Raw genomic sequence first — 26,653 nt, forward strand, 5'->3', positions numbered from 1 at the left:
CATTATTCTTCCTAAAAAAGAGTTATGATATTTCATTGCACCCATTGTTCAGAGTTGCAGCATTCTTCTTTCCAAAGGAGGCAGCCCAGATGAGGTCTGTAACATGAACTGGGAGGGTGCTGGCTGGTACCTTGAAGATGAATAACAGTAATTCCATGCAATATGCAACATTTGCAAAAGTGAGGATAATAAAATCAGTGAGCCAAACAAATGAGCCATATGTTGAGTTATCTATCACCCAGGAGGTGTACTAGGAAAAGGGTGCTGATCATCTCACTGGGAATTTTCTGAATAGACATTCATTATTATCACTTATAAATATCAATATTATACTTAAGGCTAGGATCTTTATGTGTGGTGGTTGCTGATGGTTAGCTTACACAATTGTTTTGAGATTTTTTTTATTGTTATTGCTTGTATGGAAGAACATGAGCATTTCTCACCAATCTATACTCACTATTGGCAAAGTAGGGAAATTTGACTTGAAGAAAATAAGGTTTACTTTAATGTTCAAGAGTTCATTTTGTATGAAGAGAAATGCAGTCTTGTTTTATCATAGTTACAAATAGATACTCTGAATTGGAAAGCAATTAACAAAAAATATGTAAATTAAATGGGTGAAATTACTTCCTATTTGATTTTTTATTGCTGACCCTTGAAACAAGCAACAACTAAAGAAAAGTCTTTGACAATTTTTGAACACTTTATGTTATTCATAGCAAAATTGCAGTATAAGTAATATATATAAATTATACATAATATATATTTTGTATTTATAAATATGTATATACAGAAATACTTCTGTATTTTTCAAATCTGAACAGTTTGAACTTGCTGTAACTATTCTGCTTAGATAAAGTGACAGCTTAGTTTATTTTTATTTTTTCCTGCTTCTGCGATATTATTTTCTCTGAAAAAAAAATTGAGGGTCTTTTTCCTTCTTTTGTTATTGTACAAATGCAAGCTTATTTTATGAACAAGTAAACTTCAAATAAACTCAAATATTTTCCTGCACACAGTCAACAGCTTCCCTGTACATAATGATTGCACATAGTAATCTATCAGAAATTTGTTCACATTTAATGAAAATATGTTATTCCTTGTGACATATCAACGATATTTGTCAGAATTTATGACTTTGAAGCTGGAAGCACTAAAAATTGAAAACCCTCAAATTTCAAGCATGTTTGTTTCAATAGATTCTTCTGGATTCACAAATTTCAGCAGAAGAAAGATTTGCTTTCACTCTACAAAATCATAATTAAACTACTTATATCTTGATTGCCTTTTACTTGCCTGTTGATTTTTTCACTGAGACAAAAATTACATATAAAGCTTATAAACCTCTTTCTTTGTTAATACTGCTGTAAACCTCTTTTCCATTGTGCTCGGCAGCCAAGAGTTCAAGACCCAGCTATGATCTGGCCCTGGTGCATAGCCTGGTTCTTGACTTCTGAAAAAGTTCTTAATTTAGAGACATATGCAAAAAAAGGACAGAAAAATAAGAGAGATAAAATTACAGCCAGAGGTAGCTCTATTGAGACAAGATAATTAGTGGCTCAAGCAGCCAAAGAGAAAAGTACTAACATGAAAAAATATAAAATACTAAAAATATAACTTCTACAGCTAGTTGAGTAGTCAAGAATTACTGTGGCTTTGAATTGAGATTATCAGTGTCACCAGTAATGACAGAGCAGGTGACACCTGGTGACTCAGAGTGGCCTCACTGAGAACCTTTTTAAGGAGTGATAGAGGCAGCTTTGAGCCCAACAGAAACTCCTACTGTGCCTTAAGAGTACTGGTGAGGAAACCAATGCTTAGCCTAATAGCTCATTAAATTATCAAATCTTAGCTGTGTTCTGTGCATGCTGAACTCGTAAATAATTGCTTCTCACTTTTCAAGGTGAGAATATATCTCATGCAGAGTTTCTTTGCACTGTACAAATGGTGACTCTCTCCTAAAGAGAAGTAGCAAGATTGAGTGAAAAATAATCTCACACCATGTTTTGCTCATTGAGAACTTCATAAGGAAATCAGAGAATCAAAATATGTCTAAATATGTGTAGTAGCCAAAGTATCAGAAGTTTGACCTGCTGGCACTTTCTAAAACCTACTTTCTACATACAGTTTTGAGCCCTTGTTTCTTAGTTACTTTACAGAGGAAAGATAAAAATAGGAGAGGTTGATATATGGTAAGCAAAATACAGTTTAAAACTCTTGCATTTTCTCCCCATGTGTAACATTCCCTGGGGTTTCTAAAAGCTACTGTTTTAGCAGAAATGCTGGCAGCTAAAAGCCACATGAACACTAGCTTTCTAACTACAACTAGCAGAATAGTAAAGAGAACAGAAATGGAACTACTCAGGATTCTAGGCCAAATTTAAGCTCAGCCACACATTCTTTACCTTTTCATGTTTATTTTCCATGAATGTCTGAGTAGCCAAGATTAACTTTCTCAAACAGGCAGAAAAGCAAAATTTCATAGGAAAGAATATCAATGAATTTTTATAGGATTGCAATATTTGTAATTCATGTCCAGTTCATTGATTATTGTGCTGAAAACACACAAAGTGACCCACGAAGTGAGGTTTTGTGCTGCACTCTGAGACTATAATACAATACTCCTCTGTGTAAGGAAGAAGCAGATATAACCCCAATTTACACTGAGCAGGCTACACAGCCAAAAAGCAAACAGTAATGCAGGAGCAAAAAAGCACCAGCCCCAGAAGTCAGCACTTCTTCCTCCCTACACACTTATATTTGTTAAAATTTGTGTGGAATGTAGGGGTACATTCTGGAAACTTGTAGCTGCCTCTTCACTCACAGTTCTTATTTTTTATCTCTTATTTAACTTAGAAGTCACACAAATTATAGAAGCTGCAAGAGCTACAGGCAGAATTATTTGCAGGCCATCAAACACCTAAGAAGGGAGAGAGTGTACATGGAGCGCTTGTAGTTGTTGCCTGTGCTTACAGACCATTTCTTCTAAGACAAATACAAGGCTCATTTCTGAGTCTTCCATGTTGATCATGAAATAAACACACAGAATAGAAATGGTAGGACAGTGATAAGAGTCTTCTTTCTACTTAATATTTTTGTGCCCATTTATTTATGCAATAATTTCATTTATGGAGCTAATTTCATTAATTTTGTTTGGCGATAAAATTCAAGGCTATAACCACAATATGACCTTTACAATTCAGTGTCACAATCTTTCAGATTTAGTATATAAGCATGGTATTGCCTAAGATGCAGTTTCTGGCACTTAAATTGATTTTCAGAAGCTGATCCTATGCCCCAAATTTCCACACTGTTCATGCAGAAAATATTTCCCATGGAAGTACTCCCATCTACTGGAGAGTGTAGCTGCACCCCAACATCCCAAAGATTTAGTGCTTTTTAGAGGGCACTTGCTGGCATTAATCTCTCACTGGAGATGTCAAGGGCACAGCATCACAGAGAAGCACTGGAAGAGGATTTGGTTGTTGTTGTTTTTTGGGGGATTTGATTGTTTGTGCACTGGTGACCGCCATTGATGCAATACTTGCAAGAGGCATGTGGGGATTCACCCCATGGAAGAAAAATTCAGTAATATGATAGACAGCTAGTCCACCGAACACCAGCAATTTTTCTCTATTTTCTAGGTTCTAAATAAAGTTTGGAATAATTTCATTCAGATTTTCTCCCTTCAAACATATTTGCAGCATTTTCTCAGCAGATGCAGTTTGGATTGGGCAGAACAAGAATTTACTTTGGATCTCATTTCCCAAATGCATTATTCTCAGCAGCCAGCCACTCGGGTACAGCTGACAGCAGCATCAGAGCCTCTATTTTAATTCTTAGCTTAAAAAAGGAGTGATAACAACTAAGTTTGGTGGCCTCAGGCTCTTAAATATGGATATTACCTATCCATGAACACCTGACAAGGCTTTAGACCTTTATTCCCTGTCCTCACACAGATAAAAGTGCATAAAGAATCTTACTTTTGTCATTGTGCTTGGGTGAACTTATCTAAGTTTTTGTGTCCTGCATTGTATATTCATCCTTTTATTTCATCTCACTGGTTTCTCTGCTTTAGATCTAATAGCTCCTTCCCTGTTAATATACAGTGCATAGGAAATATTTTTTAGAAGCCAAAAATTAATAAATTAGTACATTCTTTGGCTTAGAATAGTGACTTGGCTATTAGTTCCCTCACTGAAATGTGGAAACCATGAAAATGTCTGACACTATTAAACTTGTCAGCTAAGAAAGGAAAAGAATAAATATACATTGAGATAACTGAATTATTTCTGTAAGCAACAGGGTTTCAATTTTTTTCTTTTTTCCTTACCTAAGCCACTGTCATTCTCATTTATTAGTAACCTAAGAAAACAATGTTGATTGAATGCCAGTCCCTGACACATTAGTCAAGCAAGACTCTCCATTTCAAATGTCTACTGAGACTAAAAAGGGCATCTTTCAGCTTTCCAAGTAATTTAAAACCATTCTGTGTTCATCTACATCAGTTCAGTAGAGGAAATCAACTTGTCAAAGAATAACTCCAGGTGACATTTTTTGTCACAAAATCCCTGGAACAGGTAACATTTTCTAAGCCTTACTACAGAAATAGCAAGATGTGTTGGGCAGTGTCATTCTATGACAAGCTCTCCTCTGATTTCACAAGTCACAGCCTTTTAATCCATGCACTTTAGACCTTCAGTAAGCAACAGCCAGCATGGATCATGCAAGAGAAAATCATGCCAAACCATTTTAATTCTCCCCAGGATAACACAACAGGCCTTACAGACAAAAAGGAAGCAATATATTAAAGTTTCATATTTGGCTTCTGTAATGCTTTTTACAATTTTTTAGTGTCAACATCATCTACATGTAAAAGAAAATTGTTTAAATGCATTTATTATAAGTGGATTGCAAAACTAATTGGAAAAATGCAGTCAGAGAATATTAATGGTTCACTGTCCAAGTGGAAACATCCATCAAATTTAATTTTTGTGATGCTGTCCCAGGACAGCTGTTTTTCAGTATTTGACTTAATGACCTTTAGTCATGAATATTGCTATTAAATTTTCATGTTGATATCAAAGTGGGATAGACTTCAAATATATCAGAGAACAGAAATAACATTGAGAGAGATTTTTAGATACTGAAAGAATGAATAAGAGGGTGAAATTTTACATGACTTGATAGGTTTTCTGAAATTCTCTAAGCTTAGGCACAAATAACTGCTAGCAACAGCAAACAACCCAGTAGCTAGAAATTGAGCAGAAGTAGAGGTGAGGATGCAATAAATCATAAATAGTCTTGAGGCTTCATTATCACTGGTAAAAAAATAAGGCAAGAAAATAAAAATCTAGTTTTTAGTGTGTCTTGGAAGGTTTGTATGTACTATTGTGGAAGTCTTTAGGAATTGACCAACAAAGATGTAGGTATAATTTTTCTTTGAAGCAGAAAGATGGGATAAGAACCTATTTTTGGTCTTTAACGACTTTAAATCTCTGTGAAAACTAATTTTAATGCACTTTGGTTTGTCTGTGTAAGAGGGAGACAGAGACCCTGCTGCTATGAATCTCTGTTCTGGTCTATTTCTGTGATATGGTTGACTTCATTTGTACAACCAAATTACATAATTTCAGGATCTTGTCCCAAAGATGGAAAAATGTTTGATTGAAAAAAATGTATCTATTTCTAAAAGTGAATCCAATTTCATACAGAGGAAAATGCCACAGAGGCAAAGGAAAGAAAACAAACTCAAAGCATAAATTAAACTGGCATCTTCTGAAGCACCACATAAATAACTCATCGTGTTCTTAATCATAATATAAAATTAACTTCATGTGATCTGAATATGCATAAATATTGAAACACATTTCATTTAAGCAGAATAAATTTGTATCAGGTCATTTTAACTTTATAGATTTTTTTATAAATACTTGGCTTTGCCAAATAAATGATAAACTATGATTGATACTCAATCTTTGAGTAGCTGAAGATCTGATTCTTTTCTTCAGAACAAATTCCAAAGCTTTTAAAGCACACCTTTCCTCCACCTTTCTATTTGCTTGTTTTTAATTTTAGGTGATTTACAAATATTTTCCATAAAAGTGAAAAAACAAGTATTTTTAGTGAGGCTAATTTGTTAGTCCCATTAAGTCTTATTTGAATTTACTTTCCTCTAAGAAGTCATAGACCAAATCAGTTTTTAGTATCCTAATACCATTGCATTGCAACATAATTTCTCAGCCTACTGATCCAGTTCTAGAAATGTGATGAACACAGAATCTTCGATTCACAAATAGCACCAAGCAAAACAAAACAGTGCCAAGTGAAGTGAGTGATTTGTTAAAACAGAGACACTATTCTGTAAATCAATACTGTATTGATTAGTGGGGGATTTGCATGTTTGTGTATCTGCTCAAATAATTTATTGTAATATTTTACAGCGTAGGCTTTTTCTTTTTTTTTATTTTCAACATTTAATCAACAATTCATCAGTTTAAATTAAATTTCTCAGAATAAAGAAAATCTGTTTAAACATGCATTGAAAATAGAATTTTCAGCAAGATTGAGGTACTGCAACTGGGAGGCACCCAACATCCAGGCCTGGCAGGTATTACATAAAAATGAAAGGAAAATTCTTTTCTTGGAATGGAACCTAGAGATCCAATGGATCTCAGGCAAATACACCCTTCCACTCAAGTTGGTATCACCTGCCAGCTGACAGAGGGGGTACTTGATCTCCAGGACAGGACAAGAGATAATGGTCTGGCACAACTCCCCTGCAATGAGCATGAGCATATTCCACCAGACCAGGTTGTTCAGAGGCCCGTCCAACCTAACCCTGAATATTTCTGGGAATGGAGCATCCATCATCTCTCTGGCAACCTGTTCTAGTGTTTCTCCAGTGACACTACAAAAACCTCTTCTTCCTTATTTCTAAACTAAATTTAACCTCCTTCAGTCTAAAACCACTACCGCTTGTATTTTTATAACAGGACATGCTAAAAAGTTTTCCCCATCTTTCTTGCAGGCCCGCTTCAAGTACTGGCAGGCCACAGCAGGGTTGAGCACCTCAACCTTCTCATCCACTGTTACCAGCTTGCCAATCTTGCGTATGGAAGGGAAGCTTTGTTTGATTTTCATAGTGGTAATGATTATAACAACATAAAGCCTTTTTTCCCTTATGTAATTTCATTGCGCAGTCTTCTGAAAAAAAAAATGGCTGAAATGAGGTCCCTGTCATGAGGAGGAAAAAATGCTGGGAAAATATGTCTGCAGGTAAATAAAAGTCTCTTTCTTTAGATACTGAGCATTCAGAATTCACTCAATGATTGCACTCTCTCTTGATTAAACAGCAGAGCAAAGAGGGAGTCTCTGGGCACATTGCAAGAAGCACTTGTTCCGCTGGCTTCTCTTGGCAGCAGGAGGTTGATTTGAAAGCGTAAAAAATGCTGACCATGAATATTCATTTACTTTATAAATCAACTTGCTTGACTATACTTACATCTGAGTTCATGTTTCAGAAGCATTTTAATAAATAAGTTTACTTAAAAGAAGTTTGTTGAAACTGTGAACTGTTCCTGACTGTTTCAGGAATGGTCTCAGAAACTGAGCTGCAGATCTGTAATCTTAATCTTTGAGCACAACACTAACCAAGAAATCTACCATACCTCTGATATATTGAAGGAAAACTTATTGAATGCTAAATATTTGTCAACAAAACAGGATCAAGAAAGTGCTTCATCAAAATAAATATTTTACAATAAATGTATAAAGATAATTTAAAATTTGTTGCTATATAGAGATACAGTGGAGAAACCATTGTGAGTTACTAGGCAGCAAAGAAACAAATAATAGCAAGACAAATATTAAGGTTTTACATAATTTTATAACTACTCTTTAAAATAATTCTACTCCCAATAGGATTAATTCAATGTAGAGATGTAGTAAATGCTGCATTTCACACGTGTTATTCAAATGAATACTGGAGATTTACAAAACAAAATGGGGGGGTATTTATATTTTGGGTAGTTCATTGAATGTAGGAAAATAGTTTTAATCTTACAAAGTATAAAATATTTTAATAAAACTGTATTTCTTTAAAAAAATAATATGAACCAAAATTATTTGGAAAATCTAGTATCTAAAGAGATTCCTTTCCTGTTTTATAACTGCATAAGGTCTAAGGCAATAGAATAAATAGCTTCAGGCAAATCTTCAGCTTGTGTATCAAGACTCACCTTGTTTACTTCTACAAAATATTGACAGCATAGAACAGACAGGAAGACACAATATTGACTATACATCTGGTTCACAATATTTTAACAACATTTCTCTTCCTGTATTACCATTGTAACTAAAATTATTGAAGCAGAAAAGAAAGGGAAAAAGAAAAGTTGAAAAACCAAAGGAAGAAAACTTCTCAAGTACAGGAAATTAGATGAAACTGGGTTTTATTACATTGATTAATTAAACTTGAAAAACTATTGTTTTAACAATTGTACAGAAAAACAGAAATCAGCCCAAAAGACATGAGTGAGTAGAGTCTTGCAGAGACAATGTGTGTTACATCTTTAGGCTCAAATATTCAGGGAAGTGAAAGAGGTAAAAGTTTCTACCTCTGAATAAAGACAGAAAAAAATGTATGAAATTGATCATTTATGTTGTTTGTGGGGTGTGATCACATCTGGAGTTTTCCAGGAAAACAGAGATATTCTTGAAAACAAAGTTACCATGGAATCATAAAACCAAAGAAAAAAATTATTACTTGGAGAAGAACCCAAATTTGCATTTTTTGCTGAAGTAAAGCTCATATAAGAGTTTAATAGATGTTCTTATTTGAAAAATCTTTATATTATCATTTTAAAGTATCAGTGAGGAAGCAGATATCTGACAATTTTAATGTTCTTCATTTTTCTCATGAAGAAAAAATTTACTGGGCATAATAGTAGAAACTATATAATTTATACCATCCTCTCTGCTAAGGGTAGTTTCTCTGCCAAAAGTCCAGAGATGGAGGTGTCTGCTGTTTTACTAGGAAAGAAAGAGAGCAGAGAACTGATTTAATCTGCTTGGGGTCCAGTTTTACTAGACACAAACTTTGTGCTGAGCTCCTGCAGCATTCCTTTCTCACACTATTATACCCTGGTATTATAAACTGGAAAAGATCCTGGCTCATTACGCATTTCAGAAGATGTTCAGTGTATGTGGAAACTAATCAGCCACCTAACAGAGTTCAGAGATTTGTAAAATTGTTCATCATTGTTTTGTAAATAAAGTCTGCTTTTGATGCATTTGTCTTTGTATGATCCTCCAGAAAGCAATTTTCCCTTCTCTAACAGCTCGTTCTTAAACCCAAGCTCAATCCAAGTCACTCATATAATGTTTTAAGCTCTGAAAAACAATCCAATTACCGCAAAACTGAGATGGGGAAGACAGTGTTAATTACTGATAAATGCCAGTAATTAATTAGTTTGCAGCCATGGTTTCAGCAAGCTAACAGTAACTGAATGTGCTTGTTTCTGCCCTGGAGAAGCTGAGCTGCTCTTTTATCAAAAAGGTTACATCTTTCTCTAACTTTTTTTCTGTCATTTTTCAACTTTTTTGAGCATCAATTACCTAAATTTTGTCAATCACATTACTGCTATGTTAGTTGCAGAACCTGTCACTACTATCTGTTTCTTTGTTGTTCCTCCTCTTATCTTTAATGGGAACTTATTACACATGTAGCTGAATTTAGTGCCTGTAAATACATAAAATAATATTTATTTTTCTGGAAAATTTCCATCCATGTCCATATGTCCATAACTGTCACCAACAGAATACCACAGACTTGACAGAATTCCAGTGAGCTTATATTTTACCTTTCTATCACTGACCATCTACAAAATTGATGTGCGATTAAATAGCCCATACTATCTAGATTAAAAAAAAAAAAAAAGTTTTGTACTACTTTTACACTTCATTTAAATTGAATTATCTCTTAAGTTTTTGGGGGTTTGCTTTGTTTTGTTTTTGTTTTTTTTATTATTTTTTCCAGTATGTAATTTAGAAAAGCTTTTCAAGGAAAGCTGTGGAATGAGGCAGAAGAAAGATAAATTCGAGTGATGCTAAAAGCAACATGTAGAGTAGAACTTTATTTATTACATTTTCTACTGCTGAAATTCTTCTAATGACTATTCAGGTGCCTGAATCAAATTCCTCTGTGTTTGCAATCCCTTTCTTTTTTTTAATTTTTCCCTTCAGGTCCTGAGGTGCAGATCATCACTAACTGCCACCTTCAGGCATTCTTAGATCAAACCTCTTACAATGCAGCCAAAGTTCAGATGACAGAATGGGAGCAGAACTGAATTTTACCAGCGACACCTATTTGTTCCAGACCAGAAACAGCCACAGGGTTAACCCAGTCACATTAGAACAGCACCTGGGAAATTTTTCAAGACCATGTATGAAACAAAATGCAGGGATACAAGAGGCCTTCAAGCACAGATTCCTACTGTTTCAACAAATTAGAACCTTGTTTGACAGTTTAGTTTTCCCTGAAAGGCTGTTCATAGCATGTCAACTCCATGGATGTCATTATATTGTTTTTGCTTGTCTTTAGATTACCTTAAGAGTAGCACTTGGATAACCACATGTAAGTGAATGAAAGGCTTTTTAATGTATCTTCTATTCAGCATATTGCTTGCATCCAGCCTGATTTCCATAATGTTCCACCGAAGAAACATCACTGAGATTATAAACATCCATTTTTCAAATTATTTATTCTATCTGATTCTCTTCTAATCCAATTTCTTTGAGAAAATTGGATTTTTTTTCCATAATTTCATGTACTAATTGCTATGCCCACAAAAGAAAAATACAGTACAGACACAGGCATGACCTTTCCCATTCCTCCTTGCCAAAAACTTTCTGGAGTCCTTAAGATCAAAAGCTTCTCTTTGAAAATATAGCTTTAGCAATCCATTCAGCTATTATCACCATTTATATAGGCATGGGATATGGTTTTTCTCAAAGAATGACAATCACTTTATTATTATGCTAAAACAGTCTCAACTCTGAAACAGTTTCCAGTGAGTCAGCTTGCACTGGCTCCCTTCCTAATTTGTGCCAAAAAGATCTCATTAAAATTAACTGATTTTATTAATAAGTTAAAAGCATCTTCTGTGGTATATCCTAATTCTACCAGCTATGGATTGCATCTGTAGACAAAATTGATCCCAAAATCTAGTTATGAAGAGCCAAGGTGATATTCAGTGTCGCAAAATCAAGAATCAAATTGTTACAGCTGCAGGATTTGACCCAGCTCTGCCTGCCATGCCAGACTCTCTTTCCAAGTTCAAATGAAGTCAACACTACTGCAAAAGTCTCTCTGTGCTAAACTATCTTTTATTCCAATAGAACTGGGTTCAAGACATACAGAAAGCTTTGTTTCATAATAATATCTATCAAGGGGGAAAAAAAAAGCAAAACAGCAGAAAAAAAATTCCTTGAATAAAAATCTGAGGTTTTATTCAAATTCACTATGAAAATGACTTCCTATATAAAATCTGAATATCTGAATTTTAACTTGACAGTTCCTTGCACGCAGATTGGCTCTTTTTGATTATGTGTTCTGTTCCCTGTGTGTTTAAAGAGACATCTTGTATTTTTAACCTTAAATAGAGCTAAGAAAGGAAAAGTAGAAGGTGAATTCCCTTTGTTTTGTCTATTTTCTTTCCTATGCATAATGACTAAAGTGTGTAACATGGCTCCAAAGAGTGAACAGTTGCACTACTGAAGATGCCTCTTAAAGAAATAAATGTCAACTGTGAGGGATTAATTTGATGTGAAAATGTACATTACTGATTATTATTTTATGTAAATAAGGAAGGACAGTTCAGTGATTAAGGCTCTGAGTAACTGAGGATAAGAGGCTTATATTTCTTCTTTATTAAAATCTTTTTTTTTTTTGGTGATCTTCAGCTCCTCAGAGAAATGCGTGAAGCTTGATTTTAAAACCCTCCTCAGTCATTTACCTGGAATTTTATATATGAATAAGTAGCTTTAAGACCTTGAGTGCAAGACTTTCAGGGTGTGTACAGATTTTGCACTAAGGCATCCAGATCCATACCTGGGAGGATTACAGCCTATGAGCTTAGCATTCACTTGGACGGCTGCAGTCAGTAACAAGGTACCACAGCTGGGTTACCAGCTGGTATTTTCACATCATCCTGTGTGACTCCAATCATACATGTTTGCTTGGAGAGAGAATTGACATTTTGATGAAACAGAATGTGGTAATACTCCAAATATCTGTTTGCCACATATGAGGCGGTAACAGTAAAACTTGTGAATTCAAAAGGTTGTTTCAGCGATGAGCAGCATAAAGAGTTTTGAAGATCAGTTATATTTAATGTAAAAGAAGCCATACAAATATTTGAATATATGACTGAATAGGAAAGGAACACAGTAAAAAGTGAATGCAGCTGTTTTGTGTCATAAGTAGCCCCATAAACATGATTCTGTTAGTGCCTGAACTTTTTCCACAGGAGAGACTGACTCTCATCAAACATGTAAAATGCGATAGCATCCCTTGTGTGTTCTTTGCGTGCTGAAGAAATTCACAATATAAGCCCAATGAAGAATTTGTATCAGTAAATTATATTTATACCAGTCTGTTAGCATTATAATCACAAAATTACTAATTTTCCAAAACCTATAAATTCTAATAACTGTAGTATTCTAGTGAATTTAATTCTTAGTATTCTAGTAATTGCTAACATTTATAAAGTAAATTACTACTGCAGCTAATCCTCTTTAATAAAAAACAAGTATTTGGGCAAATCATCAGTCCAAATCATTTTCCAGGAGGACTATAATGTGGTTTTTGGGAGCTGTGGGGTGTTTTCCTCCTTGTTCTTGGGGTTTTTGGGGATAATTTCACGTGTTTTCTAACACAACCTTCTAAACTGATCTTTGATTCCACCTTCTGTCAGATCTACTCCATGTGGTACATTTTCCATTTGCTGGGTACTTATTCTTTGTTTTTTTCAACTGTAAAATCACCTGTACAGTTTACCCTCCAGAGGTGGCCACTAATTAACCATTTCTGTAGCATTTTTAGCCCTGGGCCTCTGGTATCATCCTGTGCTCTCAAGCCCTCAGCCACCCTCCCATGCCCATACTCTTCTATGCTGCATTTGTATTGCATGTTCATAGGCAGTTCCCACTGCACACAGTGGCACAGTCAGTCCAGACAAAAATGTGGGAAGTTCTGATTCTGAGGTTTTGTTGTTTTAAAACAGACCTGTGTCACTAAGTGTAACATAAAGACCACTCAACCTCACCAGTCTGAATTTAGGTCATGGTAGTCAAAAAGACATAATTCAGCTACAAAGTATTGATAGGTATGGGCATAATCCTAAAACTGTAGATAATTGATGTAGATAATATTGCCACGTATTCAATTATTTGAAGTCCAACTTCTCTGCAGAGATCAGTTGCAAAATTATACTAAAGTCAGTGGGATCTGTGCCACCATAGACCTCACTTGGAGCCAAATTCCTCTTTGGTATTCAGAATGAGCACTACTATGCTGCACTCATGAAGTGCCACTCCAGAGCCTGAAAGTGCTACTACAGCCTGCACCTTAGGATGTGAGAATTTTCGTAGTCCTCTGTGTGCCTCCCACTGCCTCTATGTAGATGGATGATTTTAAACAATAACACTAGGTTTAATTCTTGTAAAAATCCTTTGGGATTCTTTTTCGTGTTATTCGTGCATTTTCAGCTGTCTGCTGATTTCAAATGGAAAGAATTAATTTGGATGTTTATAATAATATGTAAATTTTCAATTTGTTTCAATTTCACTAGGCATTATTGACTTCTGTGGTCACCTCTACATGTATGAGCTTATGTAAACTCCATGGAACATTTCCTATTACTGTTTTTGATGCTGAATGCAGTATGCCACAGTACCTTTTATTTTTCATCTAAACTGAAGTAATGAAAATAAGCCTAGATACCATTAGCTGATGAGTTTTTAGAGTAGATGGCATAAATTACACCTCAAAACAATTTTACAAGCAATTTATTACTCTACAGATAGAATTAGAGATTTTCACCCATTTTATGTCATAATATGCCATCCTATTTGACCTATAGTGTGAAAATGCTTTTTTGAAAACAGTAAAGTGAAAAGATAGGCAGACACCTCTTATTCATACAGTTTATTTCTCTAACAAGTCTGCATAAATTTTCATAACCAAAATAATTTGCTTTTTTTCATAGCAATTATCTTTTGTCATTTTGTGAATTGCTTGAGAGAGGTTAATACATTTGCAACAGAGCTAAAATTTTTTTAATGCAGAAAAAGATTTTATCAAAGAATCCTGCACTCACTTCCTAGCACAGATACCTATTGAAACAGGGTGTTTTTTCCAGAAAATGAAAAAACATTGTGGCAGCAGGATTACCTACTTTTTTCTCTGCAGAAAAAGCAATACTTACCTGCATGCAGTAACTAAAATATTCACTCACTGTTATACTTGCTTTTTCAAAAAAGCTGTTTTTCTTTTTTTTAGAATAATATTAAAAGATTATTTTTACATGTGTGCCTTTACTGGCTTTCCTTTTCAGAGCCTTAGTTATGTTATAGAAATTGTGAGCTACTGAAGTATGTGTTTCACTTAGTCTTAACTGTTATTAGAGTATTGAGTAACCTGCACAGGTGTGACACAGAACAGCTGAGGATGTGTATCTCCTTGATTATGAGTAATCTTCTGTTTTAAATTAGTTCTTGAAAATTGCAGTCTAAGGTAGATACAGAAAATGTGTTTCTGAAAAATATTCAATTCCAGCATGGCCCTGAAAAGAAAAATCTGAGAAATCTTGGTGCAAAATCCAGCTGTGTGACTAAGTAGTGACTTTACCTGTCACCTCTAGAAGTTATTATACTTTTTTACAGTTTTACCACTGCATTTGCAAGTTAGCTTGAAATCAGATGCCAAGTTGATTGAGGAAAAGTAAGGAAGGAGGTACATAATCTTCAAAATAACTTCACAGAAAGATAATTGTGTTGTTCATATCCATGGGCATTTATGGCAATAATAGTCATCTTCCTAAGGGGCTGAAAGCTCCATTAGGGGCCGGTTGTCTCCTTTTCTTGTCCCCTTGAAGTTTAAATTGCTTTTCCATTCGTATATCTAATTAGTTTTGGCTGATATGTGTCTTATCAACATGTAATATGCAATGCCAGTGCTTATACTTAGTTTCCTATCTTGAATTATATTAGTCTCATTGCTTTTGTAGTCTGTTCTAGTTAAGAGACTGATGTAAGCAGCAGAAAAGTATCCATGAATAAATATCTTTTTTCCTGGATTGAGGCATTTGAATCTTTTCCATCTACCGTTGTAGATATGCTTCTGTCGCCAGCCTAAGTGCCTGAGGATAACAGAGGAGAAAAGATTTAGTTAAAGAAAGCTTTGCATGCTAAAGCCAGTCCTCATGATACTTTTATCACTTCAGTGCTGACTCGGAAGTCAGGAGATAAGGAGCACGTGGGAAGAAATACACACCAATATTGCTGTGAGTATGCACAGGTGCTAAATATTTTCAGAGCACTTCAGAAGCATCTCTGATGAAGACACAACATGGATTAAAATCACTCACAGGGCAAATCTTCTGAGTGTACTAGAGCTCCACCAAGTATGAAATTATCTCCTTGCCCTGCCACTGCAAAATATTCGCTTGCACAGCAAATAGACTTATCAAATCTGTGTCAAATGCTGCAATTCTGTCAAGTGTTGTACAGCCCTATTGAGACAAAAGCATTATTTTCTGTGTTTCTCTGTGTAAAAAATCCACATGGACTTTGGCATTGGACCCATGTTATTAATACTGGTATTATGATATTTCTGAGAAAGTTTTATGAAGGGCAAAATAAAGAGATATTAAAATGTGTTCCTTCAGATTACAGGGGATTAGGTGATCTGTGTAAGAAAGTGACAAGCAAAACATAAATACCTTTTTCAAGAATTTAATACCCTATATACATGTTATGGCTGAAACTGATGGCCCCATTTTATAAGCTTATTTTGTGGTTTTAAGCCCAGCTGGAGATGAAGCACCTCAAAACTGCTCGCTCAACCCCTGCTCTTTTCCACCACCCAAGTGAACTGAGGAGAATTGAAGTAGAAACCTGCATGTTGAGATAAGAAGTTTAATAATTGAAAATAAAATAAAATACAATAATAAATTAAAATACAATCATAATGGTAAATGATAATGAAATTTATAAGAAAAGGAAAAAACAAGTGAGGCACAATGCAATTGCTCACCAAAACATGGCACTATAACAGACACTGAGAAGGAATTAACTCCACCCTAGCTGAAACCAGGACAGCTTAGTACATGACCTTTCATATGCACTTTTAGTACATCTAGCAAAGGATCATGCTGCTCTTTTATTCAGTACATTGACTAGATAAATAAGTCAGAAGAAGCTATGTTCCCTGTTCAATTGAAATACATCTGCATCTTATGAGACTATAAAAAAGAACTTGTTTTTACCTTTCAGCTTTTGATATTGTGAAGAATTGGCTTGGCACATGTAAAGCAAAAGTGAGGGCAAAAAAATCATTACTGAAATCATTACAAAATGTCACCAACCCATTTACAATTCGTACATTTGTGCTTTCCTGTAAGTAGTGTGGGTTGGTCACTCAACTTGATTTTAAATGACACAATAACTAATAGGGGTAAAAGGGACTACTGAATAGATATTTGCAGTTACTACTAAAGACCATTTGAATACTCAGAACTGAAAGATTGAAAACTTACCTAAATAACAGTGAATATTATCTTATAAAATATTCCTATTTGAAACACCTTAAACAAACAAGGAATATGACAGTTTCCATAAGGAGTCTTAAATATCCTAAATTCTCCCAAATTCTAAAAATTTCATTTTGCTATGGATATGGTTCCTGATCTTCCTGAAGCCAGGTAAGTTTTGGTACACTTTCCCAGTGACTTATGAAGATTAAAGCATCAGCAATGATTCATTCTGATATTAAGCCATCAGAGAATACTTTTTATTTCATCCACTTGGCTCATCATGATGATATAATTACGTGTATAATAATCTAATTTAATAACCAATAAGAGAAAGACATTTATTAATAACTCAATTTCTAGTCCTTCTGAGTGGTCCTGTAGATGTAATGTTGAATTGTAATTTGCCACTGAATAATATTGCTATTTACAGAAAAACAAATGTTGAAATTCCTTTTATATTATTAATTGTTCCTGATCTGCAGCAACTGAAGGCCTGCATTTTTTAAAATTAATTTCATAGAGTTAAATTATTTAAGTACAGAATCTTTCATGGTTGTTTTTACAGAAACAATCAAAGAAATTGGATAATTTCTATTTTACATTACTAATTAGACTGAAAATAAGATGAAAATAATTTTCTGACTCACGAACAAAATTTTCTCTGTGAGGACAAAAACCTATTAAAAACCCTATTCTTTAACAAACTTCAAGAATAATTACCAAAGGTGTAGATTTTCAGTATGTTTATAGCCAAAAATAATGCCCCTATCTCAGTAATTTAAGAATATACAAATGAATCAGGCAAAGTATGTTGCAAGCATCCTTTTTCAGCCACAGACCCTAAGGGAAGGGAATCTGCTGATTGGTGTACGAGAAGCACACAAGATCAGCCACAGCTGAGATGCCTTGAATTCAGCTTTAAGATCCTTTCCAGTTAACAGAAAAAAAGAGTTTTAACAACAACATCCTGCAAAATTTACCAACACCTTATTCCCTGCCTTTTTTCAAGAACAATACTCTGGTTTCTCTAGCTATTTATACCAATGTAAGTCTATTTAGAGAGCATTTTTTAGGGTTATGCATGGAAAAAAAAAAAAAAGAAAAACAGATGTGACAGATAAAATTGAATTTGATATAAGAAAGTCTAAATCATGTTTTTTGACAACTGCAGGTTATATTCCTAGATATGATTAGACCAGAGGATCCAGGTATATGCTTCTGTTCTTACTCAGAAACTAAATTTTAGAATTTCAATCTCACAAGAGGAATGTGAATGCAAAATAGATGGTTTTCCCTGAAAGAAATGTAATCTTCATGTGTTTAAGAAAATTATTATGTAAATTAGTTTCTTGTGGTCTTGCTTTATCAGGGACACTGTAATTATGTTTTCATTACTAAAATATCTTTCCCCTTGCTACTTCCTTTCAAGACTTTAATTTTGTTGGTTTTGACATCTACTAGCAGGAAAAGTTTCTAAATCTGTTCACTTCTTTCTTTGAGGAGAACATACATTGTAGAAAATTTGCCCTCAGGATGGATACTGTCTAAATATCCCAAATGTTTTGCGTTACCATGGCTTTCGAAGGATATGGGGAGTTCACCAGTTTTCATTCCAAGGCTAGGGCAGCTATTTGCCATATTTGGCTCATAAAGGCAGTGCATCTCCCAAATACATTTGTATTCCTCTCCTTTCCAAGTTCATCCTCCTGCAGCTTTTTTTTCTGTCCTCTCCCTGTAAGCCTTGCCTAATTAATGAGGGAATTTGGGAAGCAGTGCAGCTTATAGACTGCTACATTTTGACTTCCTTAGATAGAAGGAATTCTGGAGACTATTAATGTGTCTTGCTATATCTTGTGCCTTCCAGAAAAACAGCAAAATAGTAGTTTCCAGAGTAGTGAAGGAACAGGATTTGAAAGTGACAAGATAGCTGTGTTCGCCTTTTCAGAACTATTTGACTGGATCATGCTGGTGGGAGATATAAGCCTAAGACTATTACATAACACAGAGATTTAGCAAAGTCTAAGTTTGGCAAAATGGCTTTGGGGCAGCAAGGTTGGATATGACCAGTAGAAAGGGAAGAAAGTCCATTGAGAGAAGCTGAATGAAAGTGGATTATTTGGAATAACTCAAGTGTATTCTGATGGTCTGTATGTGGGATTGATGGAGAAGAGGTTACTCATCTGCTAAGAGCTTGTGCCTTGTGTCTCATATACTGTCATCAGAGAGGTTTTTCATTCCTATATTACACTTCTTGTAGTTTCATTTTACACCATAGATATGGTTTTAAAATCAAATCTTTTGTATTTAACCTCTTTCATATAGAGTTGTTTCAGCTATTACAGAAGATATATTTATTCAATATACATTTTAAAATATTTATTTTTATTACTGCCTAAATCTCACAGGATCCCTAGCAAAAGTTTATGGCTGACACTTCAAAAATATGTAGTAAGAAGCTAGCCCCAGTGCCATAAGCCTTACAAACATAGTGTTATGTCCCCTATCAGTGACATAGGGAAATATGATCTACAGAAAATCTTAATTTTTGTTGGTTGATTGGCAAAATTGACCATATAGACTGCTTATTTTATTCAGAAAAAAAAATAAATAGAAGATTCCTACACAGAAATAGCCAAGCATATTCCGAAATCCCTCTCTTTCTGTGTATATTGAGTATGAAAGCTACATAAAGCTACATAAAAGGTCTCCTCTAGTTCTACCTATTTGCTGCAAGTTTTATAATGCATGTATAAAATGAAGGCCAGGTTTACTAATGTTGGTTTTTCGTTCTCATCTTTGAAAGATAATGTCATGCTTGAACATGTGGTAACATTTTGAATGTTTTTTTTTTCAAGTTATTTTTTTCCTATTTTTGATGTAGTAACTGATTTAAATAGTTGGGTTTTTTCAGTTCCCACTTAATTTTAGTCTTTATATAAGTCATAGGAAAAGTCTGAGATCTCTGAATAGTTTAATAAGTAGGAGATATAGCTTGGGCATATACATATTTACTAACAAAATAGCTGCATTTAGAAAAATAAATTCCACTTGATAAGAGTCCAGTAACCAGACTATTCCTTTTTTTCAACACAAAAGAAAGAACACTGCAAGTGTGGCAAAAGTTTTTTTCTGAATTTTTTTCCTTTTGATACTTACAGAGTGATACATATGGAGTAATTTCAGCTGTTGGTTGTATAATCTTCTCATGAGCATTTAAAAATTTACTTGTAAGCTTCTTACTTACCTGTCAGAAAGGTATGTACCAAACAAGAAAAGAAAATGGGAGAGGATTTAAGTGGAAGGAGAAAAATGAGTGACTCAATGAAGACTTCAAAAAACAAAAAAGTCAGGGTTTTTTCTGGACAAGAAAAGAGAAGAAAAAATAGAGAAAGGCACTGGTGCCTTAGGTGACCATTTTGGTTTATAATCTGTGTTTATGTTAGGTTAGCAATCCCAGTTTACCTTCATCTGTGAAAATTTCTGAATCCTGAAATTCCTACAGGATTTCTGGTTATGAACAGCATTGATGCAGAACCTGACAAAAGTGTTTGCCACCATCCCAGGTCTTAACTGAGCTATGGGACTAAATTATCTTCCACCCTGAGCTGGAGGGTCTTGTTAAGTAGAGTGTTGTGGTCAATTGACTCAGGAGAGTGAAAGTGCTGAAGAGATCACATTATTGACCTTATAGCTAGGTAATGACTTGTGATGCTTTTTTCTATTAAAAAGAAGTGGAGTTATTTAAATTATTAGCTTCCTATATTTGGGCTAAACCAAAGGAAAGAAAACGACACTAAAAAGAACAACAGATTTTCTTTCTTTGTGAAATTTGTACACAGTCTTTTCAGACCGAAAGCATTTTGCACTTTTGATATTCTCATCCTGCTCAACAAGAACAAATGATGGGAATGATGAGAATTTTCATGAAAATGAGTAAATATCAATTTAGAATGCCTTTTTTTTTTCTTATTATCCAAGGAAAAAAAATCCAAAAATTTCCTGTAGTAGGCAGTGTATTTTTATAGATTATTTTCTTTGTGTTCTTTTGAATAGGAAAACATGTACAGAAGCTAAAACCACTGGATATTGAGTGGGTAGGGACCCAGACTTCAAAATGGAAAAGTGTAAAGAAATGTCTGTGTTGGGATTGAAATGTCCACTAATCCAGTAAGAAATTTCCAAAGCTTTATTCCTCTATTGGCTAGAAACGTGTTCAACGTATCAGTCAACAATTCTTTGCACAAACATTATATTTTTTTACTATTTTCCCTTATTACTCCTTGATTCTTATATATATATAAAGAATATACATTTTTCTCTAACTGCTGATTTTTTTTTCTTCTGATCTTGCTTATCTGAACAATGAAGGTTTGAAATCTGACTTAGTTTTTCTTAAACAGATAGGATCATATTTTGACTCTAAATATATGTGTTCAGTGACTAGCATGACAGGAACAATTTCTTGTTTCTACTGGAAATATGTATTCTCATGCATTCAAGAATATTTGCTTTTCCATTGTCATACCCTGTTAGTGATTCAAAATCACCCCTTGTTCAAACAATCCTTTTGTCCTTTGATGTCTTCAGATGATGATTTTTAGGTCAGTACCAGAAATTATACTAACTGTTTCTGAATTATATGACCAGCTATTTTGCACTATTTTACTCTGTTCTCTTCCTAATATTTCAGTTGTCCTTAAGGTCATCTAAAAGACCATGTAGCATTCTTTGGACCTCCTCCTAATTTATTTCATTATCTATGTCTATTAGCAAATATTTAAACATCATTGCTATAATTCTCCAGCAAAATTTAGTTCAGGATGCCTTTTTTTTTAATTGTAAAGTAAATCCATTGATTTCTCTTGGTTTTACACAAAGCAGATTAACATTCCCCTAGAAGAAAAATTAAGGCCTTGTTAATACAGGTAGTGGAGCTTAAGGGTAGAGTCTATGCACTTTAAGGGAGACAAGAAAGATGAGATTTGGTTATATTTGGCCTAACATTACTTGAGGGTTTACCATATCCACCACATCTTCAGATGTCACTCCAAGGAAGCATGGATCTCCCATATGTTCCATGCTATTGCAGCCAATTCCACATGAATGTCTTGGATGCCCTATGGATTCCAGAAGAGAACGAGGCATTTGATCTTCCCCCCTACACAAGTACACCTGGAATGGATTATTTGAGCTTTAAAACAGCTGCCACCCTCTATGTGATGTTTCACTGATTACATTTCCAATATACAAATCAATGAGATTTCCTTCATTTAATTAACCTAGAAAATCATCCAGCTTGTTAGATAAAAATATCAGCTTGTACTGAAATAGTCAATTTTGCATGAGTACATGCTGTATTTTAATTCATTTTACTTTGGAATAAGTGATCAAATATGACTAATATTAGAACTACTGCTAAAGCTCACATGTTATTAAGGGCAGCTTGAGGAGACTAGCTGCTCAGAGTCTCTAAACCTGCAGTGCAACCTCTTATTTGCCTTCTGTAGCCAGAATTCCTGCTGCCAGAAAGTGTTTTCCAGATGGAAGATGTGATCTGGACTTAATTAGAGATCATAAAGTAGGATGGCCAAAGAAGCCTAAAGGCCATCTGTCATAGCTTTGTCATCAGAAGTTTATAGGAAAGAGAGTGACACATAAAGAAAGTTGAAAAAATTTATTTCAATAGTTTGCATTTTTTTATTTAAATCAGCCTCTGAAATAATGAAAAAAACAATTTGTTTCCATATTCAAAAGAGTATCTGATTATTATGCTCTATCTCATTATTTTTTTTTTGCAGGTACAGTTTTGTGTGACCCATCTATTATGTTTAGTATAATTTAACCTCCTATTAAATCTATATGTTTAACTGCAAATCCTCCAATATAATACAAGTATATCAAAAGGAGCAAAGTTCTCTTTTTATATTCTGATTTCCTACCATAAAATAGCTTCTATTTCATTCTTATCTCTGTCTCAAATAATATTTTTCAAGATTAGAACACTCTGCTTGTGACATTGAAGGTAATAAGTATCTCCTGCATTTTCTCATGAAGGACATTTTTTTCAAAGCTCTAGATAAATTAATGAGGGCATTTGTTCCAGTACTTCATATGCTGTATGCCTAGATCACAGGTAGCAATTAAGATTTCAATTTCTTACATTAATTTAAGGTAGTTTCTCGTATAAAGGTCCTTATTAATCAGGCTTAACATTATAACATAGTAGAAACTTTTGCTGCATTTCATGACAGCAATGAATTAAGTTATTTCAGTCAAGGGTGCTCTGCTGTGAAGCAGGTTAGTAAAGAGAAAACATTAAGGCAAATGTTGTCTTATCTTCAAATCATGCTGCAAAAACATTGTTCCATACCATTTTCAGCTTCAATAAAGTCAATGGACATTGTCACAGTGTATTATTAATTGTATCACAGGAATTTGTCCCATATTGAAATATGGCAATCAGTCAGAATGTAAACATTTATCCCCCTGAATGTTATGTAGCATTTTACTGGAGCATTTCCTTAGAGGCTGGCTTCAAATTCTGACTGGTTTTCCATCCACTCATTCAAGTAAATGCTTGACAATGAAATTGAGTAATCTGTGACAACACACTGAAGTGTTGCAGAGACAGAATTTCCTAGAATTTCAGCACTTCCTAGCACTGTTACAGAATGAAAAATAATTGTATTTTACTCCTAGCTAACTAGAAGGGGGGCAGGGAGGGAAAGTACTATAAAACTTTATTTCTTTATTACAAAAAACTCTGTCCAAAAATATGAGGGTTTATCTATTTACTTTCTAATATAACAGGGTAAGCTTTGTGATTATCTATATAAATGTTCAATTAGCTTTAATGATGTTTTATGGTGATTAGATTCACAGGCTGAAAATTATTATTGTTAGTGATACTCATGGGGAAAAATAACGGGAAAATCAATTCTAATTTTGTATGCATAGTGAAGGACTTTGCACCAGCTTGTACTACAGAGGAAAGATATTTCAGACTTATAATACATTATTCTATGAAAATAGAGTAATCATCTTAATGTTCAGAAGCAGTCAAACAAGCAAATTGAGTATTACAATTTATTAGGTAAGGAATGGAGAACTAATCAGAAAGCAATGTTGTGGTACTGTAGAATACACAATGTTCCTGGAGCAGGAATATTTGGTTAAAATAAACCAAATCACCTTATAAAAAAACCAAACAAAACAAAACAAAGCAAAATCCAGGAAAAAGTAGAGGGAAAAGTAAAATGAGGACCAAAAGAAGAAGAGCAATAACTAGTGATTAAATTAATTCCATTTTCATCATCTTAAGAAAAACTTAAATGATTTTTAACACAATAAAGATTTATCAAACCACAAATGTCCAAGAAAGTTGAAACAAGCTGGGTTTTTCTTTGGTTGGTTGTATTTTTGGTTTTATCATTTGTTCTTTTTCAATGTCTCAGAAAGCAAAAAAAAAAAAAAGAGATAGCAAACGAAATTTTTAGATATCAATCCGAAAAACATTCTTCCACATAAAGCGCAGTTAAATGATGGAGCTCATTTCAATGAGACATTGTGCATGAAAAATTGTGTACAAGATCAAGAGTGATTAAGAATTCATGGAAGGGCTACCAAGAGTTAATAAACACAGTTCAGCTACTCATATCAGTCTCAGACAAACCACTCAGTAGAGTCCAGAAAAGTACAACACAAGAACATTGCAGAACACTTACCTTGTTCTGATATTCTATATAAAATATTCTTTTAGTAATTCTTGGTGGTAGAATTAATCAGATCAGCATATGTGTGGATGTTATGTTATTGCAAGAGAAAGAGGATGAGAAGGAAATAGTTTTACAAATATTATGTAATAACTGTATGTAATGCAATTTCTTTTATTTAAAATGATTATATAGTAATTATAACAATACTATTGATGGTTATCCTAAACTGGGTGGTGCTGTTGATTTTCTCAGGGAATAAGAGAGTGCTCCAATGTCCTGGTACGTTGGAGCACTGGGCAACTATCAATGACATGGCATGATGTGACAATGACCAAACGCTTGACTCTACACCTGGAGAAACAAGAGGAACAAAAATAAAATGGGAGAGGAGTGTCTGGAGAGCAGACCTACAGAAAGTGATTAAGGGGTGCTCAATATGAGCCAGTAGTGGGCCCTGGCATACAAGAGGATAAATCCTGTCTTTGAGTGCTTTAAGCACAGCATAACCATCTGGATAAATGAGTTGATTTCCTCCTCAATTCAGCACTGGTGTGGTCTCACCTGGAGTGCTGCATGGGCCCCACAATTCAAGGAGGTTATGAAGGTCCATGCATCCAGAAGCATGGATGAATGTGAATTTCATGATTGTGAAAGAGCCTGAAGGAATGTCCTATGAGGAGCTGCTGAGGACTCCAGACTTGTCTACTTTGGGGCAAAGGAGGCTGAGGGGTGACAGCATTGCTCTTTGCAGCTTCCTGAGGAGGGCAAGAGGAGCGGGAGGTGCTGAACTCTTCTACCTGAGATCCAGTGACAGGATGCATGGATATGGTTCAAAGAACATCAGGGAACATTTAGACTGGACTTTTGGAAGCATTTCTTTACCAAGAGCATGGTCAAACACTGAAACAGGTTTCCTAAAGAGGTGATCTATGCCCCAAGCCAGTCAAATGTTTAGGATGAATATGAACAAGGCATTTAATATTCTCTAACATTTGGTCAGCCCTGAAGTGGTCAGGCAGTTGTTATAGATGATCACTGGAGGTTCCTTCCAACATTAACTGTTGTGCTCTATTCTATTCTACTCTACTCTATTCTATTCACCTTTGATCATACAGCTGCTAAAGTTGTGGTCATGCTTAAACTCTTCATTGTCCTACACACACTTTCATAAAATTATTATAGGCTAAAAAAAAAGTATATTCATCTTCTTAAATGCCATATAGGAAACTTATTCATTTTAAGTTCTTTCAAGGTCTTGTCTTTCTCAGATTAATGTGCATATCTTTAGAGACTTGTATTGAAACTCTGGGGACCTATTTATTTATTTATAGAAAGCAATGATGAAGTAAATTGCAAAAATTATCTTCAAATGTGAATATATAGTGCACAACTGCAGCTTTTAAAAAAACTGTTTTCCCTCACCTCAGAGTTTGCTCTTTCTAACCCCTCAAAATTGTCAATATATGCCAGTAGATATTGTCCATACTTTACATATTCACATCTATTAAATTTTGTCTACTTGTGGCTTAAAAACAGAGAAGTCAAGTAATAGCAACTGTACAAAGTTATTCAAGTCAAAAGTCTCTCTTTCTTAAAGAGTGAAATAAAAAGAGCCAGCCATGAGTAAGACAGGTAAACAATGATGTGTCCAGACAGGTGAATCATGGAGATGTATGTGCAGTGTTGGAGGTGAGGGAGACGGAGAAGGAAACGTGACAGATTACCAGCCAAAGCATTCACAAGCAGTATCCAGGCACTGCAAGGAAACTCATGTGCCCATCTTCTTCCCTCTGCTACTGATTAATATTATTAATCCCTCAGAGATGAGTAGCTCCAGTCCCAAAACAAGTCTATGCAATTTAATTCCACACTACACACCTGAAGCTGACCTTGCCTACGCATGTCAGAGTTTGTCCCTTCAGACTTGGTACTCACTGTGTGCTTCAGACAGCATTTGCTTTCAAAAACTAACTCAGTCTATGAGACAGATGGACTGAGGCTAAAACTGACTCAAAATTTTAGCCTCCAGGTACACTGTTTCAGAGCACTGAAAGACTTTTTAATCACTCTAAAACTGTAAAGCCAAAAACAGGACATGAAATTTCTGGGCGGAAAACAGAG

Source organism: Zonotrichia leucophrys, chromosome 1 (assembly GCF_028769735.1).
Source record: "Zonotrichia leucophrys gambelii isolate GWCS_2022_RI chromosome 1, RI_Zleu_2.0, whole genome shotgun sequence".
Classification (NCBI taxonomy): domain Eukaryota; kingdom Metazoa; phylum Chordata; class Aves; order Passeriformes; family Passerellidae; genus Zonotrichia; species Zonotrichia leucophrys.